The sequence below is a fragment of the Echinops telfairi genome, unplaced genomic scaffold (assembly GCF_000313985.2).
Source record: "Echinops telfairi isolate 266 unplaced genomic scaffold, ASM31398v2 ScPeMD7_7468;HRSCAF=8506_0, whole genome shotgun sequence".
NCBI classification, from domain to species: Eukaryota; Metazoa; Chordata; class Mammalia; order Afrosoricida; family Tenrecidae; genus Echinops; species Echinops telfairi.
Window position 1 is genome coordinate 28,669,331 of NW_022111369.1, and position 6,076 is coordinate 28,675,406.

The following is a 6,076-nucleotide window of genomic DNA, read 5'->3' on the forward strand; positions in this document are numbered from 1 at the left end:
CCCCATCAATCTATATCATTGAGGATCTTTCTCTTCTTCACTCACCGTCTACTGAAATACTTTCCAGGAGCTGTTCCCTGCTGAGAACATATTCCAAGTACATGGGACAAAATAATGCCATCCTTGCCACAGAGGAAGATTCTGGTGGTACATCTTCCAGGAAGTATTCTTTAATTCTTCTGGCAGTCCGTGGTTTATTCAATATTCTTTTAAAATATCACTAAATGGTTATGTAGCTTTAAATTATCTTAGAACATATGATTCAACATAAAATCATTTTTTTCCAAGCAAGAATATGAATGAACTGATCAAATATGCTTAGCACAGTTCTAAATAGATGGGTTAATTTTCTTCAAAATGTTTGGTAAATATCTCAAGTCTATTGGCAATTACGTGTTCTGAAGAAAAAGTTCTATTCAGATTGTTGAGAATGTAGACTATTCAAGGTCAAGGCATGTTCCCATCCTCCGGCATCAAGTTGATTCCCACTCAGGTGTGAGCCTGGCAGTAAATCTTTATGGGAGCAAACAGCCTCATCCTTCTCTTTCAGAGCACCTCCTGGGTTTACAGCATTCACCTTGTGGTTAGCAACTCAATACTCATCCCACAGTGCTACAAGGACTATTGTTATTGGCACAGAACACAAAATTTAGATATGAAATATAAAAACAGCTCGAAATGGGATTATTTTATGCTTATGCTTTATTTAAGGATCGAGGGGAAACAGAACAATAGATGCGACTGCCTACCTGCATTTCACAGTGTCTTGTTATTTTGCAAGATGGATGCACCAAACCTATATCTTACATGCCTTGGCTCATTACCTAATTAAGACACTGAAGAGAACCAAGAAAAGAAAGAGAATTTGGTGGGGGTGGGGGGCGGGATAGGCATTCCAATACAGGGCGATTTACCTATGATTACATTTTTGGGTAGAGAAGAGGGTACTCGCCCCTTACTGCAAAGGCATAAAATAGAATTCGATTTTTGTCTCTTAAAGTTTGGGGTCCACAAACCAGAGATGTGCCTCTGGACCAGTTGCTGTTCATCTTGAGAAAGCAGGAGTCTGTACTTGGCGCCATGGAGGAATGAAAGATGGATACTTTTTCCATTAGTAGTAGATCACAGAAGTATGCTTAGGGGTGGGTCTTAGGGAAAAGAGTAAAGACAATGTGGACCATTTTAGGAGAAAAACCCTCTTTAAAAAGATTTTGTGGAAGGACTGGGGAGACTTAACAAGAAGAGAATGAAGGTATTCTATAAGATGAAGTGGCAGACAAGCTCAGAGAATGAGAGGGTGTCAAAAAGTTCTTGGAAAAATTCCATTATCATTTCATTCTAACTTTCCACAAAGCTTTTGAAGACTCTCTTATGTAGGGAACAACTTCAGGAGAAACATTTCTCTAGCATGGTTGCTGAATTTTGTTGTTGTTGTTGTTGTTGTTGTTGTTTTTCTGAACAGGTAATATCTAAGAAACCTGCAAATAGATACCATGAGACACACAGCAAAAACAGTGAGAATCCACCCTAGCCAGAGGGCCTCAAACACCAGCTAACATCTGGTTACTTGAAATATGTTTCAGACTCCGCTCTCTGCTTTCCTGCGCCCACTGAGGATGTGGTGGCAGCAAAGTAGTGGTTATGGTATGAAGTGGTATGAAGAAAGCCTCCAACAGGAAGGGGAATTTGAGAGGTGCCCACACTTGGCACCCTCTCATAAAGCTTCCCAGGTTGAAACAGTGGGTGTATGGGCGAGAGTATAGAAAAGGGCATTCATTTAAAAGAAGTGCTAAGATTGAATTATTAAGAAAAAACCCTTGAATTTCATTTGCTGTATTGTGTCCAAACACATGAGTAGATGGTAGGAAAATAAACAGAAGCATTCTTTCAAAACAGAGCAAACACTATATGTGAACATTAAGAAGTCATATAGAAAATGCTGTACATTTAGGACCTTGTTAGTATTTCAGAATATCTGGGGTTAAACAAGGAGCCCTGTGGTGTAGTGGTTACGCATTGGGCTGTAATCCACATGGTTGGTAGTTCAAAACCACCAGCAGCCCTGAGGGAAAAATACTGGGCTTTCTACACCTATAAACAGTTGTCCACAAGGACTCTCCATGCGTCAACACTGACTCAATCGCAGTGAGTTTTTGGAGCTTGTGGCTAAACAAAGCTCTGTGCTGCACGGCAAACTTGCAAGACCACAAATGGCTCAGTGTGCTTCCAAACATGATTAGACATAAAAAACTTCCCTGCTGTTGAGTCAATTCCAATTCACGGAGACAGAGTTGGAACAGAGTCACAGGGTGAGTTCAAAAACCTTTACAGATATTTACAGACAGCCTTATCATTCTCCCACAGAGCAGTTGGTGGGTTTGAACTGCTCACCTGATGTAAGTACAGGAAGAAGAAAATTGGAGTGAGGTTAGAGATATAAACAGGGAACAGAATGTAGAACTTCACATTCTTTACTACAGAGTTTTGGACTTAAGGTTAGAAAGAAGATATCAAAGAGTGTTGATAAGAGTAACATCGTGAGATTCAGTTTTCCTGGAGAAGATCTCTTAACTGGAATACACTGAATGCCCAGTAATAAGCCCTGGCCAGTCCCAAGCGCTGGAAACTATTGCAGTGTCTCGGAAAGTCAACAGGACAAATATTGATACTGGGAAGAGAGAGATGTGAATAGATTTCAGAAATATTAATCAAAAAGAAGAACTTAGTTGTATGACCTTAATAGCTTTGTTAATAACCAAGTAACTCACTAATAAGAAATGCCAGAGAGACACAGCTTATAAATTGAAATATACTATTCACGAAACCACCATACATTTTAATACAATTTGGGCCATTGAAATATGCTACAAATGTTAGCTTTTTCCACTTTGAGTATTTATTGACCATTAAAATCTTACATAACAGCAGATTCAATAGCTGGGTATCATGAATCATTTAACAAACATTTTCACAAAAATAATTATGCTTTCAAATAATTTTTACTAATTGGGCATATTTAAAACAAACCTACACATGTTTTATTAGCACAGCATGGTGTTTACTAATTGCCAAGTGATAGATATGGAAAATAACGGTTAATAGAAAATACATGGTTAAGTTGAATCAAGTCAGTTCTGCTTCCTAGCTTCCCCGAGTCCAATGGAATGGAGCCCTGGATGGTCCCGTGCGTCCTCTGCCTTGTTCTCAGGTTTGAGCTCCTTGTTGCCCCGACTACATCAGTCCATTTCATCAGAGGACTTGCTCTTCTTGCTGACCCTCTCTACTCCTCTACTTTACCACATGTGTCCTACTCCAGAGACGAGTTTCTCCTGAAAAAATGTCCAAAGTTCTTGAGGTGAACTTTCACTCTCCTCAATTCTAGGGAGCACTCTAGCTGTACTTCTTCCAAAACAGATTTGTTGTTTTCCTTCTGGTAGCTCATGGTACCTGCAATATGGTTTATCCACACTGTCATTTAGACCCATCTAACTCTCTCCCGTTCTCCCAATGTGTGTTTCAGTTTGAAGCTGCGTATGAGGGGACTGAAAATAACATGGCTTGGGCTGGACCCCATAGTCCTCGAAGGGACATCTTTGCCCCTTAATACTTTAAAGAGCTCTGGGCGGCAGATTTGCCTGATGTAATACAACATTTAATCTCTTCACTACTGCTTCTATGAACATTGCTGGTGGATCCAAGCAAATTGGGATCATGAACAATTTTCCTATTTTCTTTTTATTATGATGTCTCTTGGCGCAGTTGTAAAGCTTTTTGTTTTCTTTACAATGAGTTGCAACCACATGGAAGGCTGCAGTCTTTGATTTTCCTTATCAAATGCTTCCAGTCCTCCACGGCTTGAACACGCAAGGTTGTATTATTTGCATATCATAGGTTGGTTCATAAGCCATATTCCAATCTTGATATAGTTTTCTTCATATAGTCCAGATTCTTTGTATGATAAAAGGATACAACTGTAAGTACACCTTTCTTGATTTTAAATCATGCAGAATCCCCTTGTTCTCTTCTTGGTCTCTGACCAAGTTCCTTATGAGGACCATGAACTATTCTGGAACTCTCCTTCTTCTCAATGCTATCCATGGTTTGTTACAATCTGCATAGTTAAATGCCATGGTATAGTCAATAAAATGCAGATAAACATCTTTCTGGTATTCTCTGCTTTGAATGTTCTTTGCAAGGTTTATCTGATGTCAGCAATTATATTCATTGTCTGATATCCTCTTTTGAATCTGGCTTGAATACTTTTTAATATCTTCAGCAACATTTTATTTGTTGGTGATAATAATGATATTGTTCAATAATTTCCACATTATTGGGGTCATCTTTCTTTGGAATGGGCACAAATATGTATCTTTCCCAGCCAATTGGCCATGGAAATATGTTCCAAATTTTTTGACATAGATTAATGAGTGCTTCCAGAGAGTCATTATATTGTTGAAATATTTCAAACGATATTCAATCAGTTCCTGAAGCTTTCTATTTCACCAATTGAGTGAAACCTGGATTTTTTTTCAATGCCATCTGTTCTTTAGCATATGCTACTTGTAATGGTTGAATGCCACGTGATTCTTATGGTACAGTAACTCTGTATTCCTTTTATCTTCTTTTGATTCTTTTTGCTTCATTAATATTTTGCTGATAGAAACCTTAAAAGGTACAATTCAAGGCTTGAATTTCTCCTTCAGTTCTTTTAGCCTGAAATATGCTTAAGCTGTTCTTTTCTCTTGGTTTTTAATCTCTAGGTCTTTGCCTGTTTCACTGTACCACTTAACTTTGTCTCCTTGTGCTGTCTTTTGAAATTATTTGTACATCAGTTATTTCATTCATTTTAACTAAATATTGACTTTAGTGTGTAAGTTCTGTAGTGACCAAAACTGCATTTTCATTCTCTTTCTCCCTTTTTTTGCCATTATGAAGAGCGTGGGAAGTGTAAAATGTTTGTGGTAGGCTGCTAACTAAAAAATTCACAGTTCAAATCCACCCAGAAACTCAGAGAAGAAAGCTCTGGTGATCAGTTTCTATAAAGATTACAAAAATGAATCCCCTTATGGAACAGTTCTACTCTGTAATACATGGGATCACTGAGAATCAGGGTCAGTTGACAGTTGCTAATAGCAACGACATGCCTCCATGCTAGATGCTTCATAAACATTTGTTGTGTGGATGATTGAGTAAATGATAAGGCTGCTATCCTTCTAAAGCTCAAGGTCTATAGAAACTGATAGATGTATAAACAATAGTTAAAATAAATCAAAATTAATCAAAGGTGTGATGTTTCCCAACCATCTTTACCTATGGAGATTGGGAGAGACTTCAGGAAGAACCCTCTAGATCCTAAAGGATAAATATGTTTGACAAAGCTTTCCAAAATAGGAATGCATTTTTTTATGTTCAATAAACTCATTTTATGCTTCTTAATATTTTCTCTAAGCCCCAGTACCATGTTCAGCACAGTAATAGGCATTGAATGAATGTTTTGATTTGATTTGAGCTTCATCATGCAATCCATTTGTCAAGAGAAATTGCTATTCACTAAAACACATCTCCAACTGATGCTCTTAGACAGAATGTTTTCTTTAACCTAAATTGATCACTCTAGTGGTCTTCTGTAGTTAATGAGGTTTATTTATGAAATAGTTACCATTAGAATCAAATCAAATAAAGCTCATGGATGAGCATACAAGCAAATGGACTTCTATTCCTTAGCTAGCTTAAGCATACAAACAGTATTAAATAATATGTCATCGCCCAGTACTTGGGTTTGGATTCCTTGAGCAAGCCTGTGCTTTTTTTAAATTTAGATAATCATTTTATTAGGGGCTCATACAACTCATCACAATCTGTACATATGTCATCTGTGTCCAGCACTTTAGTACATTTCTTACGACACCCACTTTCCCCTTGAGCCCCTGGTGTCAGCTCATTTTTCCCCCTCCCTCCCTGCTCCCCGGCTTCCCCCGATAATTTATAATTTATTATTATTTTATCATATCTTGCCCCATCTCACGTCTCCCTCACCCACTTCTCCGCTGTCCGTCCCCCAGGGAGGAGGCCACAT